The sequence below is a fragment of the Rhinoderma darwinii genome, chromosome 5 (genome assembly GCF_050947455.1).
Source record: "Rhinoderma darwinii isolate aRhiDar2 chromosome 5, aRhiDar2.hap1, whole genome shotgun sequence".
In the NCBI taxonomy this organism is placed as follows: Eukaryota; Metazoa; Chordata; class Amphibia; order Anura; family Rhinodermatidae; genus Rhinoderma; species Rhinoderma darwinii.
Genome location: NC_134691.1, coordinates 22,571,832 through 22,591,557, shown reverse-complemented (window position 1 = coordinate 22,591,557; position 19,726 = coordinate 22,571,832). Strand labels below are relative to the sequence as shown.

Sequence of the window (19,726 nt, the reverse complement as noted above, 5' to 3'; positions counted from 1 at the left end):
TTATAGTAGTTATATTCTTGTATATAGGAGCAGTATTATAGTAGTTATATTCTTGTACATAGGGGGCAGTATTATAGTAGTTATATTCTTGTATATAGGGGCAGTATTATAGTAGTTATATTCTTGTATATAGGGAGCAGTATTATAGTAGTTATATTCTTGTATATAGAGGCAGTATTATAGTAGTTATATTGTTGTATATAGGGGCAGTATTATAGTAGTTATATTCTTGTATATAGGAGCAGTATTATAGTAGTTATATTCTTGTATATAGGGGCAGTATTATAGTAGTTATATTCTTGTATATAGTGGCAGTATTATAGTAGTTATATTGTTGTATATAGGGGCAGTATTATAGTAGTTATATTCTTGTATATAGGAGCAGTATTATAGTAGTTATATTCTTGTATATAGGAGCAGTATTATAGTAGTTATATTCTTGTATATAGAGGCAGTATTATAGCAGTTATATTCCTGTATATAGGGCACAGTATTATAGTAGTAATATTCTTGTATATAGGAGCAGTATTATAGTAGGTATATTCTTGTATATAGGGAGCAGTATTATAGTAGTTATATTCTTGTATATAGGGAGCAGTATTATAGTGGTTATATTCTTGTATATAGGAGCAGTATTATAGTAGTTATATTCTTGTATATAGGGGGCAGTATTATAGTAGTTATATTCTTGTACATAGGGGGCAGTATTATAGTAGTTATATTCTTGTATATAGGAGCAGTATTATAGTAGTTATATTCTTGTACATAGGGGGCAGTATTATAGTAGTTATATTCTTGTATATAGGGGCAGTATTATAGTAGTTATATTCTTGTATATAGGGGCAGTACTATAGTAGTTATATTCTTGTATATAGGGGGCAGTATTATAGTAGTTATATTCTTGTATATAGGAGCAGTATTATAGTAGTTATACTCTCGTATATAGGAGCAGTATTATAGTAGTTATATTCTTGTATATAGGGGGCAGTATTATAGTAGTTATATTCTTGTATATAGGAGCAGTATTATAGTAGTTATATTCTTGTATATAGGAGCAGTATTATAGTAGTTATATTCTTGTATATAGGGGGCAGTATTATAGTAGTTATATTCTTGTATAAAAGGACAGTTTTATAGTAGTTATATTCTTGTACATAGGGCAGTATTATAATAGTTATATTCTTGTATATAGCGGCAGTATTATAGTAGTTATAGTCTTGTATATAGGGGCAGTATTATAGTAGTTATAGTCTTGTATATAGGGGACAGTATTATAGTAGTTATAGTCTTGTATATAGGGGACAGTATTATAGTAGTCGTATTCTTGTATATAGGGGGCAGTATTATAGTAGTCATATTCTTGTATATAGGGGCAGTATTATAGTAGTTATATTCTTGTATATAGGAGCAGTATTATAGTAGATATATTCTTGTATATAAGGACTGTATTATAGTAGTTCTATTCTTGTATATAGGGGCAGTATTATAGTAGTTATATTCTTGTATATGGGGACAGTATTATAGTAATTATATTCTTGTATATGGGGACAGTATTATAGTAATTATATTCTTGTATATCGGGGGCAGTATTATAGTGGTTATATTCTTGTATATAAGGGCAATATTATAGTAGTTATATTCTTGTATATAGGAGCAGTATTATAGTAGTTATATTCTTGTATATAAGGGCAATATTATAGTAGTTCTATTCTTGTATATAGGGGCAGTATTATAGTAGTTATATTCTTGTATATAGGAGGCAGTATTATAGTAGTTATATTCTTGTATATAGGAGGCAGTATTATAGTAGTTATATTCTTGTACATAAGGGGCAGTATTATAGTAGTTATATTCTTGTATATAGGTGCAGTATTATATTAGTTATATTCTTGTATATAGGGGGCAGTATTATAGTAGTTATATTCTTGTATATAGGGAGCAGTATTATAGTAATTATATTCTTGTATATCGGGGGCAGTATTATAGTGGTTATATTCTTGTATATAAGGGCAATATTATAGTAGTTATATTCTTGTATATAGGAGCAGTATTATAGTAGTTATATTCTTGTATATAAGGGCAATATTATAGTAGTTCTATTCTTGTATATAGGGGCAGTATTATAGTAGTTATATTCTTGTATATAGGAGGCAGTATTATAGTAGTTATATTCTTGTATATAGGGGCAGTATTATAGTAATTGTATTCTTGTATATGGGGACAGTATTATAGTAATTATATTCTTGTATATGGGGACAGTATTATAGTAATTATATTCTTGTATATCGGGGGCAGTATTATAGTGGTTATATTCTTGTATATAGGAGCAGTATTATAGTAGTTATATTCTTGTATATAGGGGGCAGTATTATAGTAGTTATATTCTTGTATATAGGAGCAGTATTATAGTAGTTATATTCTTGTATATAAGGGCAATATTATAGTAGTTATATTCTTGTATATAGGGGGCAGTATTATAGTAGTTATATTCTTGTATATAGGGGCAGTATTATAGTAGTTATATTCTTGTATATAGGGGGCAGTATTATAGTAGTTATATTGTATATAGGGGCAGTATTATAGTAGTTATATTCTTGTACATAGGTGGCAGTATTATAGTAGTTATATTGTATATAGGGGCAGTATTATAGTAGTTATATTCTTGTACATAGGGGCAGGATTATAGTAGTTATATTCTTCTATATAGGGGCAGTATTATAGTAGATATATTCTTGTATATAGGGGGCAGTGTTATAGTAGTTGTATATAGGAGGCAGTATTATAGTAGTTATATTCTTGTATATAGGAGCAGTATTATAGTAGTTATACTATAGAACACAGTGCAGGGAGCCGGGCTCCTAGCATCATAGTTATGTACGACGCTAGTAGTACCTGCCTCGCTGCAGGACAACTGTCCCGTACTGTAATCATGTTTTCAGTACGGGACAGTTGTCCTGCAGCGAGGCAGGGACTCCTAGCATCGTACATAAGTATGATGCTAGGAGCCCGGCTCCCTGCAGTGTGTTCGGTCCGGTACTTGCGGCCGAAATACCTCCGTCAATTACGGACGTAATTAGTGTGTGTGCACATACCCTAAGTGAAAAAGAGCAGTTTCACAAGGAGGGCCCACAGAGCTCAGAGCTTGGTACATGTTAGCGAAAGCAGTTCTCGAACATAAAGTGTATTTAGACGTTGCAGTAGAAATGGGGTTAAAACTGAAAAGTAGAACCGCGTGCGTTTTTACCGTGACTTGATGAGTTTTCAGTAAGAACATCAAGCACTTCAAGGAAAGCATCAAATCGTGGAAAAAACATACATGTGGATGCGGTTTTTTTATGCAGTTTTAACTGCACCTCAACCACAACATCTGAATACACACAAACTCCCAGTTATAAAGATGTTCATACCCATTATGTGAAGATTATGTAGTGGATACCCAATAGAGACAGGGTCACTTGTGCACACGTTAGTAATTTGCGCCATAATAAAGAGTTATTTGCAGCATGCGTGTGAGATGTGAAATTGGAGTGACACGTGGGCATGGCTGACGGCTTGTCTAGGATTTAGTCTCAAAGATGTTGCCTGTGCACTCCACACAGACCCTGGCGCAGAAAATTCAGAACTAACGTGAATGGCAGTGATGTATATTGTAACGCGTTTATCAAATAGGGCACTTGCCATCATAATTTCGGCTTAATATATGCCAATAATATAGCTGAGCTTAAACTTAGACATTGGCTAAAATGACGCCACTATTTATACACATGAGCCAATGGGTCTGATTATTAAAGGGGTTTTCAGGGACTATAATATTGATGGCCTATCTGTTGATGGCTCCCGGTATCCCCACCGATCAGCTGACTGAATGGGCTGTGCATCCCCTTCATTGTATACCAGGCACAGTGCCTTACATTTGGTAGTGGCTGTATCTGGTACTGCAGCTCAGTCCCATGTCGGGACTCGAAGCCTCACAAACTAATTATAGTCCCAGAAAAACCCTTTAACACCTTAACGACCGGCGTATAGTCTTGTTACGTCGGCTGTTCGGGGTAGTTCTTCTGAAGTGCTGCCTTTTCATGTCGGTACTTCGGAAGAAGTTTTCCCACATCGGTCGGGGTGCTCCTGAAGCCCAGGCTGTTTCTAACAGCATAGGGCATAGATCGGAGACCACTAGCAGTGGTCCACTATCAGAAGGGGCTCCCTCTCTCATCCAGTGATGCAAACGCGGGGTGCCGATGGATTCTATGGTAGCCGGGGGCCTAACAAAGGCCCCCAGGTCTGCCATTAAAGAGAACCTTTCACCTGCCTATACGTGTGCAGCATGTAATGTGCCGGGCTTCACAAACACGGTCTCACTTGAAATTTTTTCCTATCTTCCTCCGTTATTTGCGTATCGGTGCCGTTATATTTGGCGCCCGGTATGTAAATAAGCCCCTGAACTGTCTACAAGATAGATGTGTATTATAAAAGTGATCATAAGATCGCTCAGTAAAGTCCCCTAGTGAGACAAAAAAAAAAAGTTTGTAATAAATAAAAGTTCCAAGTAAAAAAAAAAACTTAAAACACACATTTTTTTTCCCCTTACAAAATACTTTATTATGAAAAAAGTTACACATATTTAGTGTCGCCGCATCTGTAACGACCCCAACTATAAAACGATGACATTATTTAACCCTCACGGTGAACGCTGTAAAAAAATGCTACATTTGCTGTTTCCTGTTCATCCTACCTTCAATAACATTTGATAAAAAGTGATCAGAAAGTCGCATGTACTCCAAAATGGTACCAATAAAAACGAAAAAAATCGTAACGACCCGCTGAATAAAGTTATTGTGTTATTTATAACATGGTATATGGCGTAAATTTAAGACACAAAAAAGAGTGCTGAAATGTACGTTTTTTTTTTTTTTCGCTTTTTAACCCATCAAAAAAGTTAATAAAAGTTTATCAATAAATTATAAGTACCCCAAAATGGTGCTATTAAAAAATACAACTTGTTCTGCAAAAAACAAGACCTTCTACAGCTATGTCGACAGAAAAATAAAAAAGTTATAGCTCTTTGAATGCGACGATGGAAAAAATTGCTTTTATTCATTAAGGTTTAAAATACCTTTGGTATAAAGGGGTTAAAAAAGAAAATCAGACCTATTATAGTGCATGGCAATCTCTTTCTGATACAGCTAGAACCAGCTCTGTATCTTACGTGGATCTAGAGATCTCTCTATTCATTGCTCTGTTCAGGCTCGCCGCTCAGGAGGCGTGTACTTTCTGCTGCAGCTCCTCCCCGTCTGTCATAGCATATATGCAGAATGTCCTGTTTCACTGCCTCCTCTTTAGGGGAAGCTCTACAAATGCCCCCCATTACATGTATTTTTAAAGGGAGAGCCCAGCCCTATATAACTCAGTGAGGTGATAAGCGGGAGTGGGGAGAGCTCAGCTGTATTTATAACTGAAGAAGAGGCAGAGCCTGCAGGATACACACAGTGAGGATGGACAGGGGAGAGCTCCGCCCTATATAACTGAAGAGGAGGGGGAGCTGGCAGCTTACACACACAGTAAGGGCATGAGCAGGAGAGGGGAGAGCCTAGTCCTATATAACAGAAGAGGGAGAGCTGGCAGCTTACACACAGTGTGAGGATGAGCAGGACAGGGGAGAGCTCATCCTTATATAACTGAAGAGGAGGGGGAGCCGGCAGCTTACACACAGTGAGGATGGGCAGGGGAGAGCTCAACCCTATATAACTGAAGAGGAGGGAGAGCCTGCAGCTTACACACAGTGAGGGCATGAGCAGGAGAGGGGAGAGCCTAGTCCTATATAACAGAAGAGGAAGAGCTGGCAGCTTATACACAGTGAGAGGATGTGCAGGACAGGGGAGAGCTCAGCCTTATATAACTGAAGAGGAGGGGGAGCCGGCAGCTTACACACATTGAGAGGATGAGCAGGAGAGGGGAGAGCTCCACACTGTATATAGCAGTGCTGTATGCCGGCTCTCTTCATCTGCTGGCTCTCCTGTGTGTGTCTTAGGGTATGTTCACACTCAGTGTTTTCAGGCGGATTTCGGGGGGCTTACGCCTTGAAAAATGCCCTGAAAAAACGGAAGCTGAATTCCTACAAACATCTGCCCATTGAAATCAATGGGAAAAACAGCATTTAGTTCATACGGGGCATCTTTTTACGCCGCTGTTTTAAAAACGGAGCGTAAAAAGACGCTCCATAAAAAGAAGTAGCATGTCACGTCTTGAGGCGTTTTTTGGAGCTGATTTTCCATAGAACGCTATGAAAAAACGCCTGAAAAGAAGCTCCAAATTAAAAGAAGCTTCAAAAACGCCTGAAAATCGGAGGCTGTTTTCTCTGAAGACCGCTCCGTATTTTCAGACGTTTTTACGTTTGCGTGTGAACATGGCCTTCCTGTGTGATCTCCATCCACACTACAAGCCGTGTTTCTGAATAAAATCTTCTCCTCTACTTCTTTACCTACAAGCAGAGAAGACATTTTTATTGGCTGGTGGCCGTTGGAGATTTGAACTGAGCATGTGCGTCCTCCGTCATTCAGCTCAGTGGGAAGATGTGCAGATTACTATACAGATTGAACACAAGGGGGCGCTGTTATAATGAAGTAATGGCCGTATCTTAAAACTGGAGCATTTATGTAATATAATGTAAACTACAAAACAAATTAATTTTTAATGCTGAAATATATTGCAATAACATTTAATACTGGAACAATCTCTTTAAGTGGTTGCTTCAGTGCAGGATCATGGAGGAGATCCGCACGTTCTTTTATGAGAGCATTGGGGCAGGTACGTGTGTATGGCACTACTATAGCAGTAACCACTCTGTGGGCACCACTCAGGTGCTTGCTGCAGAAATAAATTCAGATGCGTGGAACTAATTTTCAGTCACAGAAATTTCTACAACAAAATCTGCTGCGTGAAAATCCCCCCTAATTCAGACCATTTCAGGAACAGTAGAAGATATGTATGTATGCACACGCATAGTGACTCGACCAGCAGAATAGTGAGTGCAGCTCTGGAGTATAATACAGGATGTAACTCAGGATCAGTACAGGATAAGTAATGTAATGTATGTACACAGTGACTCCACCAGCAGAATAGTGAGTGCAGCTCTGGAGTATAATACAGGATGTAACTCCGGATCAGTACAGGATAAGTAATGTAATGTATGTACACAGTGACTCCACCAGCAGAATAGTGAGTGCAGCTCTGGAGTATAATACAGGATGTAACTCAGGATCAGTACAGGATAAGTAATGTAATGTATGTACACAGTGACTCCACCAGCAGAATAGTGAGTGCAGCTCTGGAGTATAATACAGGATGTAACTCAGGATCAGTACAGGATAAGTAATGTAATGTATGTACACAGTGACTCCACCAGCAGAATAGTGAGTGCAGCTCTGAAGTATAATACAGGATGTAACTCAGGATCAGTACAGGATAAGTAATGTAATGTATGTACACAGTGACTCCACCAGCAGAATAGTGAGTGCAGCTCTGGAGTATAATACAGGATGTAACTCAGGATCAGTACAGGATAAGTAATGTAATGTATGTACACAGTGACTCCACCAGCAGAATAGTGAGTGCAGCTCTGGAGTATAATACAGGATGTAACTCAGGATCAGTGCAGGATAAGTAATGTAATGTATGTACACAGTCACTCCACCAGCAGAATAGTGAGTGCAGCTCTGGAGTATAATACAGGATGTAACTCAGGATAAGTAATGTCTTATATTAACAGTTTTTGTAGATTGTAACTTGTGAAAGGTTGAGAAAAGGTGAAGATTCAATTTAGTAAATATGTAGTTCTTGTTCCTTTACTTTTAGACTTTTATTAACCTCTGTCATTACATCTGATCTCTTTTTTTCCATATATAACAGCATGTTTTTTTCTGTTTTTGTTTTTAATTTACATTTCAAACTTTTTTTTATTTTATTTACATAAAGGATGCAGTTCACACAGGCTTCCACAAGGTGGCAATAAATCCTTACACACAAGCCATGAGACATTTGTCTTACTGCAACTTTATTTGACATCTCATCCTGACTCTGCGGTAATATTAGACCTCCGGTATTTAGCGGTGACTAGTCACTGGACTGTGGTGAGCCGTGGAGAAGTTTGCTGAGCTAGTGAGACTCAGATGTTCTAGCTGTGCCCGCTCATGGATTCTACACCTGCGATCTTCAGAACAAATTTAGATTGTTAGATTATGGAAGTCTTGGCAGAAATGTGAGAATTGCCGGTTATGCCCTCTGCATCTTTGGCAGTTTTGTATGGGGTTGGCATATGTGGCCTGTTTTTTTTTTTTTGTTTTGTTTTTTAAGAATTGCTTATTATTAATATTCACCACCAGTTTGGATACTGCTCCAAGTGTTCCAGTTCTTTCCTGAGAATCATGAGGCATAATTTATCTGGAAAGTTCATGTTTTTAAAATATACCCCTCTTTTACATGCATACTTTAAAAAAAAAAATCTCATCTGCTTGTTGTTACCACTAGGGGGCAATCTAGACAGCTGTACTGGTCTCCTAAAAACCTGAAGAGGAGCCGCATACCACTATTCATGGGCAGTATGTAAAGGGGGTGAGGGGTACAGTGCTCGGTACTAAAGAGAACCTCATCAAGTATAGAAAGAAAATGCTTAAGGCCTAGTTCATACTGAGTTTTTTTGGCGCTGTTTTTGACGCAGAAACCACGTCGGAAACCGGTGATAAAAACGCCCATACTCGCCTCCCATTGATTTCATTGGGAAGCGGAGGCATTTTTTTTCCCGTGAGAGAAAAAGCGAAAATAAAATTTTGGCACTGTTCAAAAATGTTTTCTGCCTGAAAAAAACTCAGTGTGAACTGACCCCAAAATACTGACTTTCTTAGAAGATATCTGTAAGGCCCCATGCACACGATCGTAGTTTCCATCCGTAATAACGGACCAACTTGCGGATCTATTCATTTTTATTGGTCACTGACACCTTTCCATATATCAACGGATGCGTGTCCGGGCCGTAGAAATGATCCGCAAAATATAGAACATGTCCTATTCCTGTCGCGGATTAGTTGCAGATTTTCCCCATTGAGTTTAATGGGAAAGTCAAAATAAGCAACAAAACCCAATTGTTGCGGTTTTTCCTGCGGATTATCCACAGATCTGCAGCAAAGACCACAAGTCCAGATCGTAAAATAACTTTAAAAATACATAACGTCAGACTCGCCTCCCCTGGCAACACTTCCCTCAGTTTCTGTACATCCAGCCTGCAATGATGACATGTTGTATCGACACATGACAGCTGTAGCCAATCACAGGCAGCGGCGGTCACATGCGACGACATGTCATTGCTGGAGGCCGAGTGTACGGAGACGAGCGAAGCATTGCAGTAAGGCCCTGTTCACACCGAGTTTTTTGCAGGCAGAAAAACCTGCCTCAATATTCCTTCAGGAATTTTGAGGCAGATTTTGATCTGCCTGCACTCCATTTGCTGCGTTTTTCAGCCGCAGCCGTTGAGCGCTGCGGCAAAGGCAGCGAAAACCGCTTCCTCTACGTTCCATTGATGTCAGGGCATGAGGCTTTTTTCCCCTTTAAAATCAATGTTAGGCGTATTTTGCGTGGTTTCTGATGTGGTCTCCACGTCAAAAATAGCCCCGAAAAACTCAGTGTAAACTAGCCCTTAGAGTTCCGGGGGTGAGGGGGGGTGGGGGGGGAGTATGGTGGTGTTGTTTTTTGCAGACACACTTCAGAGAAGTAGGCACCAAAATCTGCATGATTTGGCGCGGATTTCGATGTGGCTTCCTCCGGCTTTGCTGAGGAAAGTTTCTTTAGCAAATTTGCTGCACGTGGACGTTCCCTACACACTGGGCGGATACACTGCGGGTTTTTATTGCAGAAAATCGGCCGTGTATTACAGTAGCAGGGGAGAGGGTGAGACTTGAACAGATCCCATTCACACACCGCAGAAAAAAAACCACGAAAATAACGTTCAGAAATTGACCTGCGGTGCGTTTTTTGAAGCGGAATCGCTGCTCTTCTGTTGCAGGTTTTGCCCATTGAATTCAATGGTGAGGGAAAAACCGCAACAAAGAGCAACTTTTGCGGTGGAAACACTGATTCCGACGCAAAGATCGGAACTGGGGGAAAAAAAATAGTTCTAGTCCTTGCGATCCAATCCTCTCTCCTGAGCGCATCCCGGCCTCCCAGGATGACTTTTCATCCCATGTGACTGCTGCAGCCAATCAAAGGCTGCAGCGGTCACATGGACTCCTCCCAGGAGGCCGGGCTGCGCTCAGAAAAGAGGGACACGTCGCCATGACTACGGCCGGGGAAAGTGTAAACTTCCACAGCGGACATGTCGCCTGATAAACCGCACTACAATTTGGTGCGTTTTTTCTGGCGGATTTCCTTGCGGCCACCAGGGCGGATACACCGGGTAGTGTTACGCAGCTTATCTGCCTCGTGTGTTCCTGCCCTAATGACTTGTAAACTCTCCTGGTCTAGGAACTTGTTTTTTTTGGTTACCAACATAACGAACGCGGGGACAGTTGCTAAGAGCGCACAGATACTTCACTCCCATCATTGTCTCCAGGTTCTCAGCCTTTTTCTCTTCCCTTAGTCGTTGTTGTGAATCACTTGACGTGTATGGAATGTGACTGTCCTGATGCAGAACTATCAGATTGCACAAAAGCTTCAGGTAACGACCGTCCCGGTGTAATATTAATGCAGCCAAATCTATTTCCTGTACGTCTTCTAGGTTCCAATCCAACCAAGGATCGCGTCTGCCTGCAGTTTATATCTTCTTCCTGTAGGGGGTTCAGGTTGTGCGCCCCCCTGCGGAGAGAGGCTTATGCCTAGTTCTGTACCGCGCTGCAAAATAAGTTGGAGCTTTAGGCCCTGTTCACACAATGATTTTGCCGCAGAAAATGCTTCAAAAAACGGCCGGAATTGCCGTCTATTGATTTCAAAGAAGCGACATGCACGTTTTTCGGGCGTTTCCATCCCAGAGAAAGCGTTTTTTGTGTAATTTTTTTGGCCTGCGGCCAAAAAGACGTGACAAACGGCGTACAGGCAGGTCAAAATATGACTCCAAATTCTAGATGGAATTTTGAGGCAGATTTTTCTGCTTACAAAATAATCCTTGTGAACAGGGCCTTATAAACATCACTAATAAATAGCTTTATCCATTAACCCCTTAGTGACCGGCCTATTTTAGGCCTTAATGACCAAGGTATTTTTTACGTTTTTCCATCGTCTCATTCCAAGAGCTATAACTTTTTTATTTTTGGGTCGACATAGCTGTATAAGGTCTTGTTTTTTGTGGGACAAGTTGTATTTTTTTAATAGCACCATTGTGGGGTAAATAGAATTTATTGATTAAAGAGGCTCTGTCACCAGATTTTGCAACCCCTATCTCCTATTGCAGCAGATCGGCGCTGCAATGTAGATTACAGTAACGTTTTTATTTTTAAAAAATGAGCATTTTTGGCCAAGTTATGACCATTTTTGTATTTATGCAAATGAGGCTTGCAAAAGTACAACTGGGCGTGTTGAAAAGTAAAAGTACAACTGGGCGTGTATTATGTGCGTACATCGGGGCGTTTTTAATACTTTTACTAGCTGGGCGCTCTGACGAGAAGTATCATCCTCTTCTCTTCAGAACGCCCAGCTTCTGCCAGATCACGCTGTGACGTCACTCACAGGTCCTGCATCGTGTCAGGCGAGGACACATCGGACCCAGAGGCTACAGATGATTCTGCAGCAGCATCGGCGTTAGCAGGTAAGTCGATGTAGCTACTTACCTGCAAACGCCGATGCTGCTGCAGAATCAACTGTAGCCTCTGGTGCCGATGTGGCCGACACGATGCAGGACTTGTGAGTGACGTCACAGATCTGCACTGCCAGAAGCTGGGCGTTGTGAAGAGAAGTGGATGATACTTCTCGTCAGAACGCCCAGCTAGTAAAAGTAGTAAAAACGCCCCGATGTGCGCACATAATACACGCCCACTTGGACTTTTACTTTTCAACACGCCCAGTTGTACTTTTGCAAGCCTCATTTGCATAAATACAAAAATGGTCATAACTTGGCCAAAAATGCTCGTTTTTTAAAAATAAAAACGTTACTGTAATCTACATTGCAGCGCCGATCTGCTGCAATAGCAGATAGGGGCTGCAAAATCTGGTGACAGAGCCTCTTTAGCTTAACTTTTTTTTTTGGGGGGGAATAGAAAAAAACAGCAATTTCGCAACACAATTTCCTAAATTTACGCCGTTTACCGTGTGGTATAAATCGCACAATAACTTTATTCAGCGGGTTGTTGCGATTGCAACGATACCAAATTTGTATAGTTTTTGTATGTTTTACTACTTTTACACAATGAAAACACATTTTTTTTTCAAAATGATTTGTTTTTCTGTCTCCATATTTGAAGAGCCGTAACGTTTTTATTTTTTCGCCGATGCAAATGTATGAGGGCTTTTTTTTTGCGGGACAATTTGTCGTTTTTATCGGTACTATTTTGGTACCATTTTTGATCACTTTTTATCACATTCTTTTTTAAGGCTGGATTCAAAGAAAACAGCAATTTTTGCATGTTTTTTTTATCACCGTGCGGGTTAAATGATGAAATAAGTTTATAGTTGGGATCGTTACGGACGTGGCGATAACAAATATGTGTAACTTATCGCATTTATAATACACTGCAATATTTCTGTATATTATACCTGTCATGTATGACCTAGCAGGCATTTACTACAAGCCGACCTGGGGGCCTTTATTAGGGGCCTTTGACTTAAGTCCATAGCGAATTTGCGGCCCGTAATAAGACATGTCCTGAATTTCTGCGGTTCATATTTGTGGCCCTGGAAGGAACTGTGAAAACCACGGTCGTGTGCCTGGTGCCATAGCAATGAATGGGTCTGCAATTCACCCGCAGATTTGCGGGTGAGTTGCGGATGCAAAAACACATTCGTGTGCAAATGAGGCCTTACTCTGAATTTACTGGTTTTTCCTTCTACTAGACCAGACGGATTATCAGCTCACTGAGGGATCCGCTGCCCATAGAAGTCTATAGAGGGGGGCGGGAGGAGCAGGAGGATAAAAGAGGCAATGAGACACACAGATGCTGCTGCAGCCTCTAGTCAGGGTATGATCACACGGCCTGTTTTTCGGGCTGTAAACGGCTGAAAAATCGGAAGCAGAACGCATCCATACATCTGCCCATTGATTGCAATGGGAAAAACGGCATTCTGTCCCGATGGGCCGTATTTTTACGCGGCTGTTTTAAAAAATGGCTGCGTAAAAAAACTGCCGCTAACAAGAAGTGCAGGACACTTCTTGGGACGGTTTTGGATCCGTTTTTCATTGACTCTATTGAAAACCGCTCCAAAAACGGCCGTAAAAAATGCATCGAAAGACAAGTGGCTTAAAAAAAACGTCTGAAAATCAGGAGCTGTTTTCCCGCAGACGTTTTTGACTCCGCGTGTGAACATACCCTAATAGTTATATCTGGCCCCAGTGCTGGGATCACAGCTACGCTGCTCATTACTGCTGTATAAGCTCCTCCATGCTGCTTCTACACTGTATGTGATAGAGATAGGAGAGCAGGAGTCTCCTCTTCTCTGTGTGCATGTAGAACACATGATAGCAGTTAGACACTGCCCAGTAACTCATAGAAAATGTTTCGTTTTTTGGCGCTGATATTGACACAGAACTGCGTCCGAATCGGAGCCAAAAAATGCCCGAAACCGCCTCCCATTGATTTCAGTGGGGGCGGAGGCATTTTTTTTCCCACTCGCGGTTTTTAGCCGCTCACGTGAAATAAAAGCTACATGCTGTTTCTTCCCGCGGTTCCGTCTCTGCCCTCCCATTGAAATCAGTAGGAGGCTCAATGTCCGCAGCGAAAAACGGCGCGAAAACCGTGGCAAGTAAGTGCAGGCAGGTCAAAATCTGCCTCAAAATTCCTGAAGGCATTTTGAGGCACATTTTTACTGCCTGCAAAATACTCAGTGTGAACAGGTTCCTTAGAGATAAAGCCTGAAGAGGGGAAAACGGCTAAATAAGGCAGAATACAAGTCCTATAATGGCCAGAAATGGCGTTATTCCTCAAGTACACACATATAAACGCTTATTCTAAAAAGTCAATGGAAAGTTTAGGTGCACTTTAAAGTGAATCCGCTTTTACCAGCTTGTCATTTTTAGGTCGAACATTCTGTGATGTTTAATATAGATTTATAGTGGTCGGAGCTCCCCGGCATAGCTATAGATTTAAAAGTTATAATTTTGGCTGCCTGCAGCCACCACTAGAGGGAGCTTCATACTGTGTGATTATTCAGGTATACAGTAGGTATCTAGGCTCCCCCTAGTCGTGGCTGCAGGAAGCCAGAATTTCACCAAAATGATCACTACAAAGATACAGCAATGAATCGGCAAAGATTTTTTTCTTTTAATTTAGATTAAAAAAAACAAAATAGCGTTGCAGAGCGGATATTCACTTTAAAGCGTATGTCAAGACGAAAACTAAATCAGAAACGGAAAGCGTTTGCGATAGTGAGATTCTCAACCGCGCGTGTTTACTCCACTCATCGCAGTTCCCAGCATGGCAGGAGGGCGGGTTATCTCCAGTGTATGCTGGGAGTTGTAGTTTGACACATCACATCTATTCTGGTTTTTCTGTCTCTCCCAAGATGAGAGCGGAGGACTGAAGTTATTCATCGCTGCCGTTCTGCCGCATTCATAGACCCTTTTTTCGGGGGTTATGAGTCAGACACTTGAGCGATACTTGGTAACTGTGATATTTTGAGGAAGTTTTAATGATTTATTGAGAATGTTCTGTACTTCGGAAAATGTCAGGGGCACAATGTCATATGAGATTTATTCATCTGCTGAGGTAATTTGTATCATTTTACACCTCCAGAGTCTACAAATTGACACTTTAGTTACCGCCATTAGAAACTCGCGTAGCGGCTGTAACCGCAGGTAATGATAATGTTCATATGAACTTAACTCCTTATCGACCAGACCTGTCTTAATGACCAAATAATTTTTTTAAGCCTCATGTTTTTCCATGGATGTAGCTGTACAAGGGCCTGTTTTTTTGCCGTATGAGTTGGTGTTTTATCGCTACCATTTTGGGGTACATATTATTTATTCATTATCCTTTTATTATTATTATTATTATTATTATATTTATTTATTTATTTATTTATTTTTAAAGGGCATTGTGAAAAAAACAGCAATTCCGCCATATTTTTTGCAATTTTTGCATTTCTTTTTTTTACACCTTGTGCCGTGCAGTTTAACTAATAAGTAATGTTTGCTCTACAGGTCGTTAGGATTGCAGCGGTATGTATTATGTAGGATTTTTTTTATGGTGACCATTTTTTTGGGGGGGGATTTTCTTTCTAATTTTTTCCTCCCCCACTTTTAAAAACCCATAACTTTTTTATTCTTCTGTCTAGGGATGCACGATGCATCGAAACTTCGATACTGTTTCGATACTCTGCATCCCCAAACGGTTCGATACCGTTATTTCATGTATTTCGATACTGAGCTGTGTGGCCGCACAGCTCAGTATAGTAACACATGAATGTATGAGCGGGGCTGCGGCCGCACAGCTCAGTATAGTAACACATGAATGTATGAGAGCGGGGCTGCGGCCGCACAGCTCAGTATAGTAACACATGAATGTATGAGAGCGGGGCTGCGGCCGCACAGCTCAGTATAGTAACACATGAATGTATGAGAGCGGGGCTGCGGCCGCACAGCTCAGTATAGTAACACATGAATGTATGAGAGCGGGGCTGCGGCCGCACAGCTCAGTATAGTAACACATGAATGTATGAGAGCGGGGCTGCGGCCGCACAGCTCAGTATAGTAACACATGAATGTATGAGAGCGTGGCTGCGGCCGCACAGCTCAGTATAGTAACACATGAATGTATGAGCGGGGCTGCGGCCGCACAGCTCAGTATAGTAACACATGAATGTATGAGAGCGGGGCTGCGGCCGCACAGCTCAGTATAGTAACACATGAATGTATGAGAGCGTGGCTGCGGCCGCACAGCTCAGTATAGTAACACATGAATGTATGAGAGTGGGGCTGCGGCCGCACAACTCAGTATAGTATAGTAACACATGAATGTATGAGAGCGTGGCTGCGGCCGCACAGCTCAGTATAGTAACACATGAATGTATGAGAGCGGGGCTGCGTCCGCACAGCTCAGTATAGTAACACATGAATGTATGAGTGGGGCTGCGGCCGCACAACTCAGTATAGTATAGTAACACATGAATGTATGAGAGCGTGGCTGCGGCCGCACAGCTCAGTATAGTAACACATGAATGTATGAGAGCGGGGCTGCGGCCGCACAGCTCAGTATAGTAACACATGAGTGTATGAGAGCGGGGCTGCGGCCGCACAGCTCAGTATAGTAACACATGAATGTATGAGCGGGGCTGCGGCCGCACAGCTCAGTATAGTAACACATGAATGTATGAGAGTGGGGCCGCGGCTGTGTAATACAGTCATTGCCCCGCTCCTGAGTCCTGATAACAAGTGCGCGGTCAGCATGAGGTGATGCGGCCGGCGCTGCACTAATGATTGCCGGCAATGAAGACAGAACATGGCGGGCGCGTTACAAAACACCCCCATGTTCTGTCTTCAGTGCCTGAACTGCCGCTCATTAGTGCAGCGCCGGCCGCATCTCCTCATTCTGACCGCGCGTGCACTTCCTGTCAGGAGCGGGGCAATGGCTGTATTACACAGACGCAGCCCCGCTCTATAACAGCGGAGATCAGAGAAACCTCTCATCTCCGCCGCTATTTTCCTGAATGCTGCGAACACAGCGGACTGCAGCATTCAGGGGAAAGTGAGGAGGGGGGATGCCCCTTGGATCACGTCACAGGGAATTCCTGTGACGCGATTGAGGGCCATACCATATATGGGCAGACAGCCCAGGGTCCATTGAAGGACCCCAGTGCTGTCTTACCATATTTCCTGTTGTATGGGCATACTTAGGTATGTCCTAACAACTGCCTGTGTACTATGAGTTTATAGGCTAATGTACTGTAATAAAGACCAGTACATTAAAAGAGGCTCTGTCACCAGATTTTGCAACCCCTATCTGCTATTGCAGCAGATCGTCGCTGCAATGTAGATAAGAGTAACGTTTTTATTTTTTAAAATCGAGCATTTTTGGCCAAGTTATGACCATTTTTGTATTTATGCAAATGAGGCTTGCAAAAGTACAACTGGGCGTGTTTAAAGTAAAAGTCCAAGTGGGCGTGTATTATGTGCGTACATCGGGGCGTGTTTACTTCTTTTACTAGCTGGGCGTTAGGAATGGGAGTGTATGATGCTGACGAATCAGCATCATCCACTTCTCTTCAGAACGCCCAGCTTCTGGCAGTGCAGACACACAGCGTGTTCTCGAGAGATCACGCTGTGACGTCACTCACTTCCTGCCCCAGGTCCTGCATCATGTCGGCCACATCGGCACCAGAGGCTACAGTTGATTCTGCAGCAGCATCAGCGTTTGCAGGTAAGTAGCTACATCGACTTACCCGCAAACGCCGATGCTGCTGCAGAATCAACTGTAGCCTCTGGTGCCGATGTGTCCTCGCTCGTCCGACACGATGCAGGACCTGGGGCAGGAAGTGAGTGACGTCACAGCGTGATCTCTCGAGAACACGCTGTGTGTCTGCACTGTCAGAAGCTGGGCGTTCTGAAGAGAAGTGGATGATGCTGATTCGTCAGCATCATACACTCCCATTCCTAACGCCCAGCTAGTAAAAGAAGTAAACACGCCCCGATGTACGCACATAATACACGCCCACTTGGACTTTTACTTTAAACACGCCCAGTTGTACTTTTGCAAGCCTCATTTGCATAAATACAAAAATGGTCATAACTTGGCCAAAAATGCTTGTTTTTGAAAAAAAAACCACGTTGCTGCAATCTACATTGCAGCGCCGATCTGCTGCAATAGGAGATAGGGGTTGCAAAATCTGGTGACAGAGCCTCTTTAACCCCTTAAGGACGCAGCCTAGTTTGGGCCTTAAGGCTCAGAGCCCATTTTTTAAATCTGACATATTTCACTTTATGTGGTAATAACGTCGGAATGCTTAAACCTATCCAAGCGATTCCGAGATTGTTTTCTCGTGACACTTTGGGCTTCATGTTCGTGGTAAAATTTGGTCGATATATTCAGTCTTTATTTGAGAAAAATTGCAAAATTTAGAGAAAATTTAGAAAAAATAGCATTTTTCAGAATTTAAATGCATCTGCTTGAAAAACAGACGGTTATACCACCCAAAATAGTTACTAGTTCACATTTCCCATATGTCTACTTTAGATTGGCATCGTTTTTTGAACATTTTTTTATTTTTCTTGGACGTTACAAGGCTTAGAACATAAACAGCAATTTCTCATATTTTTAAGAAAATTTCAAAAGCCTTTTTTTTAAGGTACCTGTTCAGTTCTGAAGTGGCTTTGAGGGGCCTATGTATTAGAAACCCCCATAAAGCACCCCATTTTAAAAACTAGACCCCTCAAAGTATTCAAAACAGCATTTAGAAAGTTTTTTAACCCTTCAGGCATTTCACAGGAATTAAAGCAAAAGTGGAGGTGAAATTTGCAAATTTCGTTTTTATTTCTGAATTTCAATTTTATTCTATTTTTTTTCTGTAACAAAGAAGGTTTTACCAGAGAAACACTACTAAATATGTATTGTCCAGATTCTTCAGTTTTTAGAAATGTCCCACATGTGGCTCTACTGCGCTCGTGGACTAAAACACAAGCCCCAGAAGCAAAGAAGCACCTAGTGCATTTTGGTGCTTCTTTTTTATTAGCATATATTTTAGGCAGCATGCCAGGTTTGAAGAGGTGTTGAAGTGCCAAAACAGTAGGAATCCCCCAAAACTGACCCCATTTTGGAAACTGCACCCCTCAAGGAATTAATTTATGGTTATTGTTACCATTTTGACCCCGTAGTTTTTTCACAGTGCGTATTTGAATTGGGCTGTGAAATTAAAAGAATGGCAATTTTTCCAATAAGATTTTTTGGTCATTTTTGATCAGAATTTCTTATTTTCACAGGGAACAAAATGCCCCATTTTGTTGCCTAATTTGTCCTGAGTGCGGCAATACCCCATTTGTGGTGATAAACTGCTGTTTGGGCCCATGGGAGGCCTCAGAAGGAAAGGAGCGCTATGTGTTTGTTGGAGTCCAGATTTTGCTGGATTGGTTTTCGGGTGCCATGTCGCATTTGCAGAGCCTCAGAGGTATCAAAGCAATGGAAACCCACCAAAAGTGACCCCATTTTGGAAACAAAACCCCTCAAGGAATTTATTTATGGGTGTTGTGACCATTTAGACCCCACAGTTTTTTCACAGAACTTATTTGAATTGGGCTGTGAATTTAAAAAAAAAAAATTTTTTTCCAATAAGATGTAGTTTTGGCTCAAAATTTCTTATTTTCACAAGGAATAAAATACCCCAATTTGTTGCCCAATTTGTCCTGAGTGCGGCAATACCCCATTTGTGGTGATAAACTGCCGTTTGGGCCCATGGGAGGCCTCAGAAGGAAAGGAGCGCTATGTGTTCTTTGGAGCCCAGATTGTGCTGGATTGGTTTTCGGGTGCCATGTCGCATTTGCAGAGCCCCAAAGGTATCAAAGCAATGGAAACCCACCAGAAGTGACCCCATTTTGGAAACTACAGCCCTC

The 19,726-nt window shown here is 41.5% G+C and overlaps 1 protein-coding gene across 2 annotated transcripts in view; it reads left to right on the top strand.

The window, feature by feature from the left end:
* LOC142651273 (E3 SUMO-protein ligase NSE2-like) overlaps positions 1-19,726 on the top strand; it is a 117,432-nt gene that overhangs the window by 1,436 nt on the left and 96,270 nt on the right. The window lies entirely within an intron of this gene.